This window comes from Chlorocebus sabaeus, chromosome 10, assembly GCF_047675955.1.
Source record: "Chlorocebus sabaeus isolate Y175 chromosome 10, mChlSab1.0.hap1, whole genome shotgun sequence".
Taxonomy (NCBI): domain Eukaryota; kingdom Metazoa; phylum Chordata; class Mammalia; order Primates; family Cercopithecidae; genus Chlorocebus; species Chlorocebus sabaeus.
The window spans coordinates 83426250-83447057 of NC_132913.1; the positions used below are offsets into that span (position 1 = coordinate 83426250).

General features: G+C 38.7%; 1 long non-coding RNA gene across 1 annotated transcript; it reads right to left on the reverse strand.

Moving 5' to 3' along the window:
• Nucleotides 1–352: 352 nt before the first annotated feature.
• On the reverse strand, nucleotides 353–8150 carry LOC103217566 (uncharacterized). The gene is made up of 3 exons (XR_005241484.2): nucleotides 7860–8150; nucleotides 1327–1587; nucleotides 353–725 (listed from the first exon to the last, which is right to left on the reverse strand). It is a non-coding gene; the product is annotated as an uncharacterized lncRNA (long non-coding RNA).
• Nucleotides 8151–20808: the final 12658 nt, after the last annotated feature.

Here is a 20808-nt window from a genome sequence, read left to right on the forward strand (position 1 = left end):
TTCAACTAGGGCCAGTATGCCAATCCAACCACTCACTGCAGTTTATAGCGTATAACCTGTCCTGTAAAAGCTACCCAGAAGAAATGCCATGCACATTGGTGAATGTTCTAGTAGTCATATTTTTAAAAGTAAATAGATAAAATTAATTTTAACATTTTATTTAACCCACTATTTCTAAAACATTGTCATTTCAACATGTAATCAACATAATTATTGAGACTTCCTTTATTTTAAAATAATATTTATAGTAAAATAAAAATTATTTTACTTCCTTTTTAAATATTGTCTTAAATTTGGTGTGTATTTTATACTTACAGCATGTCCCAATTTGTATGCCAAATTTTCATCGGAAACACTTAATCTGTATTTAGATTTCACAAAATTTACTGTTGCAAAAAGCAGATTCACATTCCTAAGTTGTTTTGAACATACTAAAGATTTTCACACCAGGTGCAGTGGCTCATGTCTGTAATCCTAGCACTTTGGGAGCCCAAGGCGGGTGGATCATTTGAGGTCACGAGTTCAAGACCAGCCTGGCCAACATGGTGAAACGCCGTCTCTACTAAAAGTACAAAAATTAGTCAGGCATGTTGGCAGCTTCCTATGATCCCAGCAACTTGGTAGGCTGAGGCAGGAGAATCACTTGAACCCAGGAGGCAGAGGTTGCAGTCAGCTGAGATCGTGTGCCACTGCACTCCAGCTTGGGCGACAAAGCGAGACTCTGTCTAAAAAATAAATAAAGTTTTTCAATAACTAAATAGGGTATCAGTTTCTTACTCTAAGTTTAATGACAATGAAATAAAATTGAAAATTTAGTCATGTTAGTCACATCTCAAGTGTTCCATGGCCACGTGTGGCTACTAAGTTAGGCAGTGTAGGTCTAAAGGGCTAGAAACGTGCCTTCTAATTGTGTCTAAATTTCCAGTGCTAGAGACAATCAGAGCAGTCTAGAGCTAGAAAAGTTCTTGCAGTTTAGTAACCCAACTCCCTTGTTTTAGAAGGGAAGAAACCTACAACGAGAGAAGTTGAGGGACTTGCAAAAGATCACACACCTAAACTAAGTGGTGCATATCTGAACAATAATTTAGGTCTCCTGACTCTTAATCCTAAGATATTATTTAAGCCTCTTCACATCAGACATACTTCAGGATAAAGTAATTTTTAAATTTATCTGAATCATCACTCCGATGATACAGGCAAGAGAAAGCAAACCTGTATCCCAACTGCATTCTCATAACCTGATAAAAGCACACCCTACAATATTTAAGGCACCCTCCTTCCACTCTGTCATGGGGTCCATGTGGTTTCATCTGTCAGCCCTCTTACCTCAATGCGTCACCGCTTCCTCTCTTTGGAGCCACCTGGCTGAACATCGCTGCTGCCCGCCCCCAGAGCATCCGGCCACATTTTTCTGTCTGCAGTTTTCCTATCCCAGCTGTCTACCACACTTTGTTTAAGGTTGTGCTTCAGAGAATCCTTTATATTTGCAAACCAAAATATTCAGTAGAAACTACAGCAAAGTTGTAGAAGAGCTGCTATGTTCCAGCCACAAACACACCAGGCTCTAAAGTTCTACCTCGTGAGAAGCTGTGAGAGAGAAAGAGAAGATATATGTGTGGTTAAGTGTGTTACATCAGACAGCCCTGCCTTCAAGTCCCAGTTCTGCCCATTCCTTGTTGTGTGACTTTGGGCAATCCTCAGTTTTCTCATCTGTAAAATGGGGATAATAATAATAGCTACCTCCATGAGATTGAAATGGGATAATGCATACTAAGAACCGTGCCTAACAAGAGTAAACCCTTGGTTCCATTCCTATAAGCTATTATTATTTACCAGTGGTTTGCCAGCTTCCCATGTGCACTACTGTGCCCTGTGACTAGTAAGATGCTCAAGACATTGTGGGTCCTATGTAAATATTTGTCAAATGGCTTTATAAGATACTTTTGATTTTCCTCAAATCTTATGGTTGATGCTAGTAGGGATCATTGGGGAAAAAAAAGTCATTGGAAAGGAAAGGGGAGAGGGAGGTGACTGCTTTTCCTTTCAGTATCTATCTGGTGGAGACACCCAAGTTCAGAATGAAGCTCTAAGGTCAACAAATGGTGGCGTCCAAGGACCCGTGTGAGATAAAGAAATTAGTCACTAGTGTTTAAAGGAAATAGATATCAAGTGGCGCAAAGAAATAAATATAGGGTATAAATATAGGGTGCCATCTATTTGATTGGAGTAGATAACGCCTGCGAGCTCTCCCTAATAAATCTCTTCCTTTTTCACTTTGCTAAGAAACTTCCTCTACCAACTGCATATACCATGAATGACAACCTGCTATCACATTCTCCAGGGTACATGGCAGGTACCCTTCCAGAAACCCTTCATTGAATGAGTCTTCTTACAGCAGGCAGCAGCAGATATAGATAAGGCAGAACCAACTTTTAATCCCCAGCAACTCCCTTGTTAGGAGTGGTCTCTGTGTCAACTGGTGTAAGGTGATAGTATGAACATTGAGAAGGCCAATCTATTCTGAAAGTTGAGCCATTTTGTGGCATAAAAGCATTAGTAATGTGGGAAATGGTACTATTCCTGATTATCACAGCATTCCTGATATTGAGAATATTCAAAGGTTCTTGAGTCTTTTTAGTAGTTGGCCTTTCCTTTAGATTTATAGAGCAGCATTTCATGGCTTCACTTTTTACTGAAGAAGCAGTAAGTTCAGAGCTGTTCAGAACCTTTAAAAGGTCACAGATGGGAGGCCGAGGTGGGTGGATCACGAGGTCAGGAGATCGAGACCATCCTGGCTAACACGGTGAAACCTCATCTCTACTAAAAAATACAAAAAAATTAGCCGGGCATGGTGGCAGGTGCCTGTAGTCTCAGCTACTCGGGAGGCTGAGGCAGGAGAATGGCATGAACCTGGGAGGCAGAGCTTGCAGTGGGCCGAGATCACGCCACTGCACCCAGCCTGGGCGACAGAGCGAGACTCCGCCTCAAAAAAAAAGAAAAAGGTCACAGATTATGAGAGAATGGTTCTGTAATTTACCAGCTGTGAGATCTTGAGCAGGTTAGAAAATCTCTATGCCTCTGTTTTTCATCTGTAAAATGGAGATAATATACTTGCCTCATAGTGTACATGGCAACAACAGTTCATAAATAATGAGACTGGCACTGTTCTAAATGTGTTGCTTATGTTAATTCATCTAATCCTCACATCCTCCTATGAGTTACAGTGCTATACTTTCCTCCTTTAAAGATAAGAAAACTGGCTGGGCCTGGTGGCTCACGCCTGTAATCCCAGCACTTTGGGAGGCTTAGGCGGGTGGATCACAAGGTCAGGAGATCGAGACCGTCCTGGCTAATATGGTGACACCCCATCCCTACTAAAAATACAAAAAAAAAAAAATTAGCAGGACATGGTGGCGGGCACCTGCAGTCCCAGCTACTTGGGAGGCTGAGGCAGGAGAATGGTGTGAACCCAGGAGGCAGAGCTTGCAGTGAGCCGAGATTGTGCCACTACACTCCAGCCTGGGCGACAGAGTGAGATTCTGTCTCAAAAAAAAAAAAAAAAGATAAGATAACTAAGGGACATGGAAGTTATATACTTGCTTGCAGTCATCCAAGCAGTAATGAGTAGAGCCAGGATTCAAGTCCATCCTCTACTACACAGGCTTTTTTTTTTTTTTTCGAGACAGAGTCTCACTCTGTCACCCAGGCTGGAGTGCAGTGGCGTAATCTCAGCTCACTGCAACCTCTGCCCCCCAGGCTCAAGTGATTCTCATGCCTCAGCTTTCTGAGTAGCTGGGACTACAGGCATGTGCTCCACACCCAGCTAATTTTTTTGTGTGTGTGTGGGTTTCGCCATTTGCCCAGGTTGGTCTCGAACTCCTGAGCTCAGGCAATCCACCTTCCTCCAGTCTCCCAAAGTGTCAGGATTACAGGAGTAAGCCAGCGCACTCAGCCTACACAGACTTTTACTGTGTGGATATTTAACAACTAGCTACTAACAAAAGAGCACACCTTCTTGGGTGTTTTATTCATCTAGTTCCTGGCGCCCTTGTTCTTTTCAGCCTTTTGTTTCTTCTCATATCCACCATTCCAAAATTGCTTTATTGTTAAAATAACTTTACAAGTATATAAAACATGCAAAGAGAGAGGGCTAAAATGATCCCTATATAATGGATCAGAGTTAGAACATCTGGTTGAAACTCCTGTTTAGCTTAATATAGATACAGATATTTATGTATAGAAATATTTGTAGGTTATGTATATATACATAGGTTTATATACACATGTATAGCTCCTTGCTCTGTCAGCTGAGGGTGCCTAAAAAGTAATGACACCTCAGAAACAACAGCATACTTAGCACTCTAATATCATTCTCCAAGAAAAGGAATCAAAGCTCTTCGGAGAAATGGCTGCTTCTATGACTGAGGATGGAAATATACAGATGGGCCTGAAGTATCTTGTAGACCAGAAAGAAGGAAGTGCAAGCAAACACCACCATGCAATTATGGGGGCATTCAAAGGGAAGGGACCCAGGAGCCAACTACAGGAGCTCACAATGGCCAAAGCTAGGACAATTTGAGCAACACAAGAAATAAAGCAGTAGTAGACTATAACCCAAAGTATAAAATAAATAAATATGAATTCATACTGACATAAATAAATGGTTGAAAGAATAGACAAATCTTCCATACAGAAGAAATATGAATAATTTATGCAGATACTCCACCCTCAAGTCGGTGGAGCATAACTCTCCACTCCTTAAGTGTGGGCTGCCGATAGTGACTTTCTTCCAAAGACTGAAATGGAGGAAGAGATGGGGAGAAAGGAACTTTAGGGTGGAGAAACCTGATGAAACCCACCTCAAGCCAGATGATCAAGGTTAAGGTCAGTAGTCATAAGTCATAAGTCATGATGTTGTGTACCCTTAATATAACGTGATAAGAATGATACTTTGCCTGTGTAGTCTTCCTCCTAAAAACCCATAACTCCAGTGCAACCATGAGAAAATCATTCGGCAAATCCCAGTTGAAGAACATTCTATAAAATGCCTGACCGATACTCGTCAAAACTGTCAAGGCTATCCAAAACAAGGGAAGTCTGAGAAATAGTTACAGCCAAGAGGGACCTGAGGAGATGCTATGACTGAGTGTAGTGGTATCCTGGGTGGGAACCTGGAATAGAAAAATGATGTTAGGCAAAAACTAAGGAAATCTTTATTGAACAATAACGTATTAATATTGGTTTATCAGTTGTGACAAATGCACCCTTGCTAATGTAAGATCGTATAATAAAAAGGGAAATTGGTTGGGTATGAATCTAAAACTGTTCTAAAATGAAAGGCTTTGTTTAGAAAAATGAATGAGTCTGCTATTGCTTTAAATATTCAAATTTAGAGAATGTAGAACTAATCAAATAATCAAAATATAGCCCTCCTATTATTTTTGCAATCTGTTCAGAACACCATCGTGTTAGTAATTTGATGCAGGTTCAATCCAATATCCATCTCCAATCAAGATTTCCAAGTCAGATAAAAGTATATGCAATAGGAATCCAGAAAAAGATCCAGAAAATTGTGTTTTGATAAAATGTATATCATCTGATTTTAATCACAAAGTGAATCTTTCATGTAGCATGTTGCATGTTGCCCAGGCTGGTCTTGAACTCCTAAGCTCACTTGATCTGCCTGTCTTGGCCTCCCAAAGTGCTGGGCTTACAGGCATGAGCCACTGTGTTTGGCCTCTCCTTTAATTTCTAATATGGTAAGTATTGACCATATTAACCATGTCCTATGGACCATACTTACTAGATTATCATATTTACTGTATTTACCATTTCTTATCTACATAGATATAACCTGCATCAACCAAAACTCTTTGAGGTCCTGAGTAATATTTGAGTGTAGAAAGTTTGAGAACCAAACAGCTTGAGAACTGCTATTCTCATCATAGTGACCAGTCTGCTCTTTCAAGACTGGGACATTTGTTACTCTATGGCCACCCTGAATTTAGAGAATTCCTCACCTTTTGAGTCCATGAAAGTGAAAGTGACAAATATACTCCTTGCAGCTTGGGAGGAACAACTACCTTAGGTTCTATCAACCAATCACACATAAGCACTTGAACTTTTGAATCTGGCGCTAGTAAGTCTGGGCCATGAAGAACGCTGAGACGGAAGGAGGGGTAGCAGAGAGAGCAGGCCCTGGAAACAGCAGGTCTAGTGGCATCTCCAGTGTCCACGGCATAAGCTGCAGTGTAGAATCCTAAATTTGGGCAATAGTGTCATCATCTTCCCCTGAACAATCCACAGACATGACTTTGGATGTTTTTCCTAGTTATCTTGTCCTGACTTTGGTTCTCCAGCCTGGATCTCCTTTCTATGAACTACTCAGTATATTTAAATACATTCTTTTTCAGCTTCAGATATCCAGAGATGTTTAGTTGCTTGCAATTAAGAACTCTGACTGGTCCTATGAAAAACTGATTTCTTAGTTAGCTTCTATGGTTATATATTTTGACTACTTTTACATTAATCAGCCTTTTTGAAATTCTACAAATAAACCATGGCTAACCAAAATGAAAAGAAAGCAAAATAAATGTACCCTTTGCTTTATCTGCCATAGAAAACAAACAACAGCCAGGCACGGTGGCTCATGACTGTAATCCCAGCACGTTGAGAGGTTGAGGCAGGGGGATCACTTGAGGCCAGGAGTTTGAGACCAGCCTGGGCAACATCGCGAAACTCTGTCTCTACTAAATAAATAAATAAATAAATAAATTAGGTAGGCGTGGTGGCATGTGCCTGTAGTCCTAGCTACTCAGAAGGCTGAAGAAGGGGGAATGCTTGAGCTCTGGAGTTCAAAGTTGCAGTGAGCTATAGTTGTGCCATTGCACTCCAGCCTGGGCAACTCTGTTTAAGAAAAAAAAAGAAAACAAACAACACCACAAATAAATTAAAACATCTAGCTTTTTGAAAGATGAAAAAAAATGTTGGCATTCTACTCTGGCTATAAACTTTTACTTAGAGTTTGGAATTGTGATCCAACTTTCAACAAGCAGAGTATAAGATTTTCATTGTATTACTTCCCAGCTATGCAATTTCTATAAAATGGGCAAAAGACTCTGAAGAGAATGCCTGGTGACGCCATGCCATGTGCTTAGTTCATTATAAATCATTTCAAGTACCTCCAGCCTCTCTGAGCCAATCAAAACAGAAATGTTCTAACGCATTTGAGAGAATCTTATTTTATAGAGTGCTTAAGAGAGGCATGAAAAGCATACTAGATTTCAAATGTACCAAATTATCCAGAAAGGATTTTGGAACTGGTTCCTATTAGGTTACTTTCATTATTATTTAATACAACATATAAAATATAACACTTTTCTGTTTGAGCTGCTAGTGCCTGGAATGCTTCTGCCTTCTACAATTTCGCAAGCAAATTTTAACACATTTCTGTTCTAGTCTAGTTACTACCTTATTGCTAGACATCAAAGGTGAAAAGCGTGCAGGTCAGTTGGGCCCTTCAGATCTTTCCATTTCATGCTAACTCAAATTATTAGGGACTTAAATTAATTTTGACTAGAAAAAGCATCTTCTTCTACAATTGAAATACTACCACAGATGAAGGATTCTTGGAAGCAGCGTCTTGAAATAATTTAGGGAAAACATACAAGGAGAGCAACCCATTGCTATTTCCTCTCATCTCCAATTTCCACAGTTAACTTCTCAGGAGAAAGCCTTGTGTATAGTAGAAATCCATAGACAAGCATAAATTAGTACACCCCACCTTGAGAGATTTAAAAACCGGCACATGGAATGACCAATGTTAACCTATTTCTTGCAAGCCTAAACTATGGACACACCTTTTTCAATTTGAGATTTTTGAGCACTTGACAGATGATTATCTTGGTCTACTTGAGAGAAGTTCCGTAGGCATAAAATCAGTTGTCTTTGTTTCTTCCTGTCTCTCACCCAGGCCTTTTTTTTTTTCTTCCTGCTAAGAACAGGAAATTGCAGAAATAAAGATTTGATCAGTTCCCATTAATTCAGTGAACTTTGTTTCGTTTAACCTAAGCTAACAGCACATTTGTAATTTGCTCAAATCATACAAATTATCAGAATAGGCTAGTTTTGTATATAATTATCTCAATCACCAGTCCTCGCGTTCTTCTTCTCATTAAGCCTGTCTCTGAGGAGGCTGTCCGTTCACAGTAAAAATAGGCAGTACCTTTGAGACACTTTCTGTTACTCATTGACCTAGAAAAATCCCCTGCTAGTAGCTCAGTCCTGAGCAGGTCTGAAAGCTTCTGGGTCAATCACACATGCTGAATATGGCACAGGATATATTAATATTAATAACACTTGATGTCTGTACAGCATTTTAGTCAATATAAAGCTTTCACATGCAATGACTTATCTGAGCCTCAACAGTCTAGGGATTACTGTTAGCAAAGCCAGTGTTATCCCATTTTACAGATGAGAACAGAGGTCATGAGAGTGACTTGTCCATCAGAGGTCAGGGCTCAGTCTAGGGCTGAAGACTGTGAGCCCTTCTGAGTGACTCCTAACAGAGAAGACTCGCCAGAGAGCACACTTACCCGAGACGTGCTTTCTCTTCTCACTCACCCCACCCCTTGTCTGAAGCATTATAGGAGCCCTGTGACAGACCAGCTGCGAACAATGCAGAAGAAAGGGAAACATAATTTGTCTGGAGGACCCAAAGTCCAGATGGCAAGCCAGACCGAGCCCCACGACTGTCTTACCTGCAGGTGTGTGCAGCACCAGAAGCCCCAAAACGGTGTTCACATGTCCCCACCTGGCTGGGCCACACTCACTCCCTGCTGCGGCCCAGATTGCCTGAGGAGGTTTCACGTGGGGATTTAGGAAAATTGAGAATGATTTACCACCTAAAGTAATAAGATTTAGCACAGAACTAAATCTGTGCTAAAGAATTGCAAACCAAGAGCTAAGGTTAGAGGAAGATATTTAAGAGAAAGAAATGCACTTGCTGTTTTTAAAAGTTGATATTTCTGTAGTAAGAATGAAGAACTAAGAGTACAAATAATTGTTTTTACAGTGAAATGACACAGAGGAATGCTCTAAGTAAAGCGGGGCAATACATTTATACATAAGATGCAATGTGTTCGTCGTTTTATTTAATTCTTGGAATGCAACCTTGAATCGTTATTCTCACTTCTCACATGAGGAAACTCAGGCTTACCGAGTTTGAGTGACTTACTTAAGGCCATATAGGGAGTGAGTGAAGACAAAATTTGAACTCAGACTACAAATCCCATTTCTTTTCAGGATACTGCACTACAATCTAAGTACAGCTTACCTGTTCTCATTTTTATTTTTCATTATGTCCCATCTCTGTAACTCATTATTCAAATAAGTTTATATTATTATAGTGGGAACCTACTTATCTGGTTGTCTAACTTCTAAGGAACAGGAAGTAGGCCAAAACTCTTCTGAGAAACATAATAGATGTTACAGTGTTCACATGTGAGAAGATTCTCCTTGGCAGTCATTCTGTCTTTCAAGTATACTCTGTAATTATTTTGGATGTTTATAGGACTGCAATGATAGGATACTGCAGGAGCTTTCCCTCTGATCTTCGAATGACTGGCTGCTTTTCCAACTTCAGTTCTCATCTTAAATGTTACATCCTCTGAGAGGCTTTCTCCGTCCCTTGCTGCTCCCTGTTCTTTATAGCACTTTTTATAACAATTGGTAATTATGGACTTATTTGTTTATTGCCTGTCTTCCCCATAACATTGTAAACTCCCCAAAGGCAGGAAACATGGCTGTTTATTCAGCAGTGTTTCCCAGCACTTATGGTGCCTGGAACAAAGTAGCCACTCAGTAAGTGTTCATGGGATGGATGGATGGATGGACAAATGGACCTGTGGAAATAGGTGTTTTGGTCGTCTGACCTAGGGAAGACCGGATTACGTTTTGAGCTAGGGTAGCTCAATCACCCTTTCCATATAAATAACCTTGAGATTTGGTGGCCTCCCAAAGACAATAGACAGGAAGTATGAAGCCAGTCCACTGGGACAGGAGGAGGAAGGAAAGTAACATCTACTGAGCCCTTAACAAGTACAAAGCAATGAACTATTAAAAGTAAGGGTGGCTGGACGTGGTGGCTCAGTGGTGGCTCACGCCTGTAATCCCAGCACTTTGGGAGGTTGAAGCAGGTGGATCACAAGGTCAGAAGTTCAAGACCTGCCTGGCCAAGATGGTGAAACCCTGTCTTTACTAAAAATACAAAAATAAGCCAGGTGTGGTGGCAGGTGCCTGTAATCCCAGCTACTTGGGAGGCTGAGGCAGGAGAATCACTTGAAACTCAGGTGGCAGAGGTTGCAGTGAGCCGAGATCGCGCCACTACACTCCAGCCTGGGTGATAGAGTGAGACTCCGTCTCAAAAAAAAAAAAAAAAAAAAAAAAAGAAGTAATGGCAAAACTCGCAATTACTCTTGCACCAACCTAATAGCTATACATGGACTTATTTAACATAAAAAGCACTGCAGGAGAAAGAAATCACCCCTATTTTACAAATGAAAAAAGTGAGACTTACACTGGTGAGGTTGCCCAAGGTCACCCAGCAAAGTAGCGGAACCAGGATATGAAGTGCAGAACCAGGATATGAAGTTAATCTGTCACTTTGAAGACCACGCTATTTTTTTTTTTTTTTTTTTTTTTTATAAAGCAAATTTGGCCAGGCACAATGACTCATGCCTGTAATCTCAGAACTTTGGGAGGCCAAGGTGAGAGGATCGCTTGAGCTCAGGAGTTCAAGACCAGCGTAGGTAACATGGCAAAAACCCCATCTCTACAAAAAATACAAAAATTAACTGGGCATGGAGGTGTACCTGTGGTCCCAGCTACTCAGGAGGCAGAGTTGAGAGGATCACTTGAGCCCAGGAGGTCTAGGCTACAGTGAGCCATGATCATACCACTGTACTCCAGCATGGGTGACAGAGTGAAATCTTGTCTCAAAAAGAAGCAAATTTACTTTAAAACATGTTTTCCTTTTTTTATTGACCCATAACTTACATACAAGAAGTGCTTATATTTTAAGTGTGCAGTTGATAACAAATATGTATACACCCTTGTACCACCACCCAGATCAAGAAATAGTACATTTCTAACTATGGAGAAGTCCTCCCCCATTCCAGTATCTCCATGGTAAGCACAGTTTTGACTTCTATCATCACCGGCTCCTGTTGCCTATTTTTAAAGTTCACATGATGGAACCTTAACAGTATGCCCTCTTTGTGTTAGGACTTTTTTTTTTTTTAGACAGAGTCTCACTGTGTTGCCCAGGCTGGAGTGCAGTGGTGCTATCTCAGCTCACTGCAAGCTCCGCCTCCTGGGTTCAAGCGATTCACCTGCCTCAGCCTCTCAAGTAGCTGGGACTACAGAAGCCCGCCACCATGCCCAGCTTTTTTAAAATTTAATTTTATATAATTTTTTGTATTTTTAGTAGAGACAGGGTTTCACTATGTTGACCAGGCTGGTCTTGAATTCCTAACCTCATGATCTGCCTGCCTCAGCCTCCCAAAGTGCTGGGATTACAGGTGTGAGCCACTGTGCCCGGCTGTGTTAGGACTCTTGTCTCTGGATTCATCTATGTTGTTGCTTGCAGCAGCAATTGATCTTTTTCATCGCCGAGTTATATTACCGTGAATTACTATAATCACAATCTGTTCTACTATTGACATTGTTTTCAGTTTTATTAATAAAGTGCTATGAAAGTTCTTGGACATTTGTTTTGGTGGACATAAGCACTCGTTTCTGTTGGGTACACACTCGGAAACTGGACTTGCTAGTTATGGTGTGCATATATTTGGCTGTAGTTGATGCTGCTAAACAGTTTATCAAAGTGATTACATCAATTTACACTCCTACCAGTCATGCAGAGAATTCCCATTGCTCCATATCCTTGACAGGTGTCACTATCATCAGTTCTTTTCATTTGAGTCACTCTGGTGAAGGTAAGCCATGCTCTTATAAACTATGAATGGCACCTTAGAATGAGTTATAAGCCCTCAGAAAAGGAAAGACCAAGGGTTTGCTTCTGGGTCTTACATGAATCTGACTTGATACTACTCCCTGGTCTCAATAAAATGAGGCTTACATTTCTGGCCACCTACTAGGTGAAGGGGAGTCTCCCCAAAGAATAGAAACAGACTAACAACTGGCTCACAAATGCGATTAAGGCAAATAGAGAAATGGGTCAGAGCCAAGGGCAAGACTTTCACCTCTATGGTCAGAACCACAGAGACCTCCAACAGAGGGGTGAATAAAGCCTCGTCAAAGTTAGTCCACCTTTTGAACTGGACTATTAGAGCAGAACTAGTTTGAACTTAGTAAGGAAGTGCTTGCCTCATGTAGAGGGTCAGACAACTGTCACTACAGTTATTGTATTTTGAGCACTTTGTATGTGCTACATACAGTGCTTTTTGCTTTATAGAATGTAATAGTTAGGACTGTTGGGTTGTAAATAACAGAATCCAACCTAATTTTAAAAATATTTATTTTTATTTCCAGGGTGCATGTGCAAGATGTGCAGGTTTGTTACATAGGTAGACATGTGGCATGGTGGTTTGCTACACCTGTCAATCCATCACCCAGGTATTAAGCCCAACATGCATCAGCTGTTTTTCCTAATGCTCACCCTTCCCCGACCCTACCTCCTGACAGACCCCAATGGGTGTTGTTCCCCTCCCTATGTCCATGTGTTCTCATTGTTCAGCTCCCACTTATAAGTGAGAACATGTGGTGTTAAGTTTTTTGTCCCTGCATTAGTTTGCTGAGGATAATGGCTTCCAGGTCCATCCACGTCCCTGTAAAGGACAAGATCTCATTCTTTTTTTATGGCTGCATAGAATTCCATGGTGTATATGAACCACATTTTTCTTATCCAGTCTATCATTGATGAACATTTGGGTTGATTCCATGTTTTTGCTATTGTGAATAGTGCTGCAATGAACATATGCATGCATTTATCTTTGTAACAGAATAATTTACACTCCTTTGGGTATATACCCAGTAATGGGATTGCTGGGTCAAATGGTATTTCTGGCTCTAGATCTTTGAGGAATCACCACACCATCTTCCACAATGGTTGAACTAGTTTACATTCCCACCAACAGTGTGAAAGTGTTACTATTTCTCCACAACTTTGCCAGCTTCTCTTGTTTCTTGACTTTTTAATAATTGCCATTCTGACTGGCATGAGATGGTATCTCACTGTAGTTTTGATTTGCATTTCTCTAATGATCAGTGATGTTGAGCTTTTTTCATATGTTTGTTGGCTGCATGAATGTCTTCTTTTGAGAAGTGTCTGCTCCTGTCCTTTGCCTACATTTTAATGGGGTTGTTTTTTTCTTGTAAATTTGTTTAAGTTCCTTGTAGATTCTGGATATGAGAACCTTGTCAGATGGATAGATTGCAAAAATTTTCTCCAACTCTGGACCGACCTGATTATTAATAAAGATTAAATTACTTAAAGGACAGCTATTCTGAGATTCTCCTTCTCTTTATATAAATGTGGTAAAATTTATTCCTTGTTATGCAATAATGATGGGTGGATGATCATTGCTGCTTGTTATTGGTAAATGTTCCTTTTAACTATACGTATAGTTTGTAACACTAGGCCATTCTCCTGTTCCCACCAATCAATATTTTTCTTTTGAAGTGTGTGTGGGGCTGAATTTTGCTGCTATATGGCAAGCAGGTGAGAAAGTTACTGTTTCACACTGTTCTCTAATACATGTGCACTTTCATCCTGTATCCAAGAATAGCCCTAAAGTTCTTGTCAGCAACATCCTCTCTATTCATGTAGTCAAAGGTTAGGTGAGTTTGTGTATCTGATTTCTCAGCATATCACTAATTTAAGTCAGCAAAGTAGAGAATGGGGAGGGGCTACTTGAGTCAAAATGAAATTTTAGTGTATCAGAAAGGAGAATTAGAAAGATATTAATGGTAAAGCATAGTCTGGACCATTTAATTTAGGGATAAAACATACCTAAAATGTTAGGAATATCTACCCAACAATTTACAGCATAATATTGTTTGTTGTCTATAAGGGTGACCCTAAGTCATCAACAAATATGTTTTCTCCAGTGTGTCCTATTTAAGATCATAGAAATTTGTATATATTTTAAAAGATGCCCATAAGAAGAGTTAAAATGTTTAGGTTTTTCACACTTGGAGAGTTATAATAAGCTGTAAAAGTCTTTTATGTGGAATAATTTAGTTATTGGCAATAGAAGATAAGTGAAGGTATTACTCTAAGAAGTAAAAAGAGAAATAGATGTATTATCGATTACTTGACAAACAGTGTCATGTGTGGCTTGAATGATGAATTTAGTTGACTACTTAGTGTGAAACTGCTTCTTTAGATTTCTGCACACCCATTTGTGTAATGAGTTAGCTAATCCAGAACATTTCTAGGCATGGCACCATAGTAGCTGGTTTCCAAGTCTCTGGACTTTATTCACTTTATTAGGTGGATTCTGTCACTGAAGTATTTCTCTGTAACCAATAATTCTCTTTTCTTTTCTTCTTCTTCTTCCTCCTTCTTCATTCTTTCTTTTCTTCCTTCTTTCTTCTTTCTTCTTTCCTCCTCCTCCTCCTTCTTCCTCCTCCTCCTCCTTATTTAAAAAAACTCCATTAACTTTTAATACAAAATATCAGATTTAATATCTATAATACAATTATATTGCTTAGGATGAAAACATTGCTTACCTATCAAGCAAATATTCTTCCCATTGCGTGGGAGGCAAGAATTCTGCCACTGAACCAGCAATGCTTCCTCATATTCTTCTCATTTCTTGGTATTTATGCAGTTGTCTGTACTCATTGTTAATAGTTGCTATTTGGTTGCAGTTAAAGATTGGCCTCTGGTTACCCTATGAGTAAAGAACCATTAATGAATTGATCTGGGGGGCTGTGTTACATATTCTGCTTTTAGGGCTAATTTTAAAATTAGCTATTAAATTTTAAATACTTTAATTTTTAAAAATTGTTTTAGATTTATAGAAAAATTGAGAAAATAGGAGAGAGAGTTTCTATATACCTCACACCAGTTTCCCTTGCTAACATCTTACATTAGTATGGTACAATAGTTATGATTAAGAAATCAATACATTTTTATTAACTAAAGTCCATACATTATTCAAATTCCTTTTGTATTTACCCAGTGTTATCTTTCTGTTCTAGGATCCTATCCAGGACACCACATTCCACTTAGTCATCGTATCTCATTAGACTCCTCTTGGCTGTGATCATTTTTCACACTTTTCTTGGTTTTGATGACTTTGACAGGTTTGAAGAGCACTGGTGAGATATTTTGTAGACTGTCCCTCTATTAGAGATTGTCTGATGATTTTCCCGTGGTTAGATTGGGATTATGTATTTTGGGAAGAAAGACTACAGAGATAAAGTGTCATTTTTATCACATCATATCAAAGGCACACACTATTCACATAATTTATAACTGTTGATGTTGAACTTAAGCATCTTGGCTGAGGCAGTGTTTCTCAGGTTTCTTCACTGTAAAGTAACTTTTCTCCCCTTTCCTCCTTCGTTTGCTGTACTCTTTGGAAAGAAGTCAGTATGGGTAGCCCCTACTTAAGAGTGGAGTATCTACATAAATTATTTGGAATTCTTCTGCCCAGATTTGTCTCTTCATTTGTTAATTATTCAATCAATTATTTATCAGTATGAACTTAGTTATTTTATACAACTTTATTTTGTTGTCCAAACTGTTCCAGCTTTGGCCACTGGAGCTCTTTTAGTTAGCTCCTCGCTTCCCTTTGATGGACTTTCATGGTGGTTTTTGGTTTTATTTTTTAAAATCACTTCAGTTTTTAGCACTACAAGATGCTCTAGGCTTATCTTGTGTATTTCCTAGAAGCGGTCATTTCTCCAAGGAGTAGGGCTAATTTTGATATACGATTTTATGTCTTAAGTAAAAAAGGCTTAGCCAAGGACAGGTTCAAAGTCAGTCAGAAAACATTTACTAACGTGCACTCATACAACCATTACCACACCTAAACTCTGCGGCAGGATGAAAAAGATAGGTACGTACACTCCAGCCAACACATTATTGGTATTCATGCTTGGTTCCAAGTTTCAGGCAGCCTGTTATCTTCATTCCTCCTTAAACATTATTATGAGTGACATAACAGACAGGCTAATTGCAGATGAGAGGAAAACAAACCCAAACATTTTCGCTCCAAATTATCAGTACTATAGTGTGAGAAGGGACTCATGATATATACATTGCTTTTCAAACCAGTGGTACACACACCTCAGGATACAAAGCAGCAAGTCAAGGAAGAGGCAAAATCAAAGTAGTATCTTAGTGTATCATCCAATGTCTTTAATACTTAGGGTTACTTAATAATAACAAGTTGTTATTAAAGCTAAAGGGGTAAAATTCTATTTTCAGATTGAAACCAAGTTTGACATATGAAAAATTTAAATTTACTTAAAAATAAATGAAACATGAATAATTTTATATTGGTGGAGCTAGCTGCATGTTCATATTTGAAGGGTCCTTTATTATTATTGGTGATTTGATCAAAGTTTAAGAAATGCTGATATGGAGTAACGGTAAATTAGCACTAACTGGTTAATAATCTTTAGCTAACAGTTAAAAATGGCTTGTTTTGTTCTGGAAAGCCAACCATTCAAGACTAGAATTGGCCCCTAAGGGAAATGTATGGCTCCTCTTCATTCTCCCTCACTTCCTCCCAGAGGAGAAGCACTGTTCTAGTTAGGACAGGTTCAAGAATCCAGAGTGCTGTTCTTGGGGATTTGATCACTTCAGATTTCTCCTGAATTTCTAGGCCATGAGGCTGGAGTGTAGGGAAGCTGCCCATCCTTAGGCAAGTCTGACCATCTCTTCTGGGTCCCCTACCCCCATTTTTCTGGACCCATCAGAAGGACATGGATTCTTTTCATTCAGGGTTCCTTTGCCCCAGGAAGACCTGAAGTGGGCAATCTGGACCAGAGCTGCTTTAAGTATTAGAAAATATATTATCCTACTTCTCTTTATATGCTGGCTTTCTCTTTCTGGAATTTGCCCTTCCCTTGAAATAAGATGTAGAAAGTCAAGCTGTGAATGTGGGTTTAGGAAAAAACAAGCAACCTCTTGGCCTCTTTTGGGCCTTGGTCTATGTGAACTGCTATAACAGAATACCAGAGACTGGGGAGTTTATAAATAACATAAATTTATCTCTTACAGTCCTGCAGTTCAAGATCAAGGCTCTGGCAGATTTGGAGTCTGGTAAGGGCTGGCTTCCTGGTTCTTAGATTGCTGTCTTTTCACTGTGTTTTCACATGGCAGAAGGAATCTATGGGGTTTCTTTTATGAGGGTACTAATCACATTCATGAGAGTTCCACCTTCAGGACCTAGTCACCTCTCAAAGGCCCCATCTCTAAACACTATCACATTAGAAATTAGGTTTTAACATACAGATTTTGAGGGGACACAAACATTCATTGTAAAGCATTCAGTCTTCTTAGACCTTAGTCTACTTATACTTAAAAGATGTACTTCATATGGTTTAATTCAATTCTAAAGAGATTAATTTGGATGTTGGGACAAAAGCCTCATAGTAGTAAAAAGTAGGTCTTTACTTGGCTATGAAATCAGGAATTTAATTTGGGGGCAGGAGCAGGGAGAGGGATGTGTTGACGAGGTTCAAGAATTTGGACTTGGGTCCATTTTCCATGCCAAATGAAAACCAACCTAGATATGAATTCTTATACTAGCCAAGGGGTGGTATTCTGTGTAGCAAGGGTGGTATTTAATCACATTATAAATTGTCAGAAAATATATATTGTTCCAATAATTTACACTTTGGAAAAGTTCTAGCTTTTTTTTTTTTTTGAGATGGAGTTTTACTCTTTATTGCCCAGGTTGGAGTGCAGTGGCACCATCTCGGCTCACTGCAACCTCTGCCTCCTGGGTTCAAGTGATTCTCCTGCCTCAGCCTCCCGAGTAGCTGGGATTACAGGCGCCGGCCACCACACCCAGCCAATTTTTCTATTTTTAGGGGAGATAGGGTTTCACTATGTGGGCCAGGCTGATCTCAAACTCCTGACCTCAGGTGATCCACCTGCCTCGGCCTCCCAAAGCGCTGGGATTACAGGAGTGAGCCACTGCTCCTGGCCCCTAGTTTTTCCTGTTTAAATGAAAAACCAGTGATTAAACATCTTTTGAAAGCATCTATCCATACAAGGATTTGAAAATAATAGGACAAATAAAGTGTGTGAAACTCATGGGTATCAAGGTAAACATTATATCTTTATCAGATATTCTCATTTCTTTATTCTTATGATTCCAAAGTTTACTTTGGTTGACAAATGAGGTATCTTATTTAGAAGGAAAAAAAAGTAATTAATGGGTAAACATTTTTGAGCAGGAAAAGGAGGAGAAAAGTATGAAGATACTTCAACTTCGTACTTAAACTTAACTTCATACTTAAATCTAACTTCATACTTAAACCAGAATGTCTTTAACTGGTTTAAGTATGAAATAAAGAACAGTATGAAAGACTTCCTGGGATGGCGGATAGTGGGAATTATCCATTATTATTTATTACTAAACTCTCACTAATTAAATGGGGTTCAGGATTAAAGGAAATCATGAAGGCAGATATATTTATCATTCTAAAAACACATTGAGGTCAAAGGATATAGAGAGATGTCATGGCACAAAAACCAGGAAGTCAGTGCTATGAATCAGTATCTTGCTCTTCCCCCTTCAATAACAATGTCAGACTTGTCAGTGATAGCAGATGAATCTTGTGCTTTAAATGCTCTCACGTAACATATGAAGTTCATTTCTAGTGTAGAATATGTAATAAGAAGCTTAATGACACATGTATTCCATGAAATCTTGACAGGGCTCCTCTTAACTCATATGAATTAACACAAGTTGGTTTTCACAAGTTAATTCATAAAAATTAACATAAGTTGGTAAATACATTTTTAAGGGCATCCCTTAGTGATTGACTGCCCTCATAGTTTGTGTGTGTATATATACACATATATATGGCCATATATATATATATGCACCTTTCTCCCTTCCCCATCTCTTTTTATTAACTACCGTGTTTTAGTAACATTTTATGTATCAGGTCAATTTACACCACTAGTCAACTAAATATAAAAGATAATGTTATCCATTAAAACAAGGGTTCCAAACTGGTGACGTGCAGGGCAAATCAATCTGTAGATATATTTGGTTTGATCCACTCAGTTCTAAAAAGATCTGGAAATAGCACACAAAAATTTGAGTTTGTGGCTTTCCCTTGATATATCAGATCTTTTAACACCAGACTGGAATTTCATGTGGCTAGGATTTGCTGGAGCAAAATATTAGAATGTCCCTTTAGGTAAGCCCTACCACTCTGTGTTGCTTCCACCTAGCCAATTTCACTCCTTAAATACCCATCTGGTCCCTGTAGGCATATGCACATGCAACCCCTAGATTAAACTGATGTGCATGGTAGTGGTGGCAGCAGCAGTGGTGTGCATATGTGTTTATAAATTAAATATTCAATTAAGATGGCTTAACAAATAGTCTCAACCCATGTGAGTTAAGGAATTATGATTTGTGTTATAATTCATTCCTTTAACATTAATAGCCCATCAAATAGTAAAATATTCTTGTAGGGATAAACATAATAGATTCCAAACAATATAAACAAATATGTTATTAATAAATAATAAAAATATAAATAAAAATAAACACAATATTGTAAATACTATGAAAACAGAACTTCCCATATTTATAGAGCTGCAAACTAACACCATGAAATCTTTATCTCTACTTCTATTCTCCTCCCTTCTGAGTTTTCCCTCCCCAAAAGCATTACAGAAAAGTCATAACCTATTTTTCTTAAAGAAGATTTATTTTGGATTAAGTGATTTCATGATGCAACATGGTTTTAAACAAAAATAGAGATCAGTATGAAAATAAAACAAATTGTACACATTAAAATATCTTTCCCTCAAAGCATTTCGGAATCATAAAAAATACAACAAAAGAGTCAGGGGTTCCGTTGAGAATAAGAATGCAGACTTCCCAGAAAATAAACAACTAGTCCCAGTTTAGAGTCCTAGGCCCCATATAGTACCACCCAGAAACCATTTCTAGGATGTCAACAATCTGCATGATTTACTTTGAAAAAAAAATTACATATAAGGTGGAGAGCTGTATAACCCTAATGCTAACAGCAAGCATCTCCCATTATTATTCTCCATTAACAGTCACATTAAATAAATATGAAGCTTAAATCAATGCAAAAACTGAAATACCACTATTAACTGTGACACACTGTGTGGTGAACGTAATGACTGAGGTTGGTGAAGAGAAATTAAAAGATTAAAAAAAAATACACCACCTGTGTTCTACTGAAATCTTAGAAATAATTTTTTTACAGAGCCTTAATATTAAAAAGTAATCATTATTATAAAATTAGATTAATACTTTCAGTAAGAGGCGAGAGAGATGCATGTATTTTTATTCATCTATTTTGGAATGCCTGCATCCCTATTATAAATACATGTAATTTTAAGCACTTTCCAATATATTAACAGCCCCAAATTTTACTTATGCTATCATATAAAGAAAAATAGGTTGTAATTACATCTTTTAGAGCATTAGGGTCCTAAAACAACATCCCATTCTGTGTTAATTCCTGGTTAATCCTTCCAAGATAATTCTTGAACATCATCCATTCTTTTTTACGAAGGTGATAGTAATCAGAAGTTGACTGCTG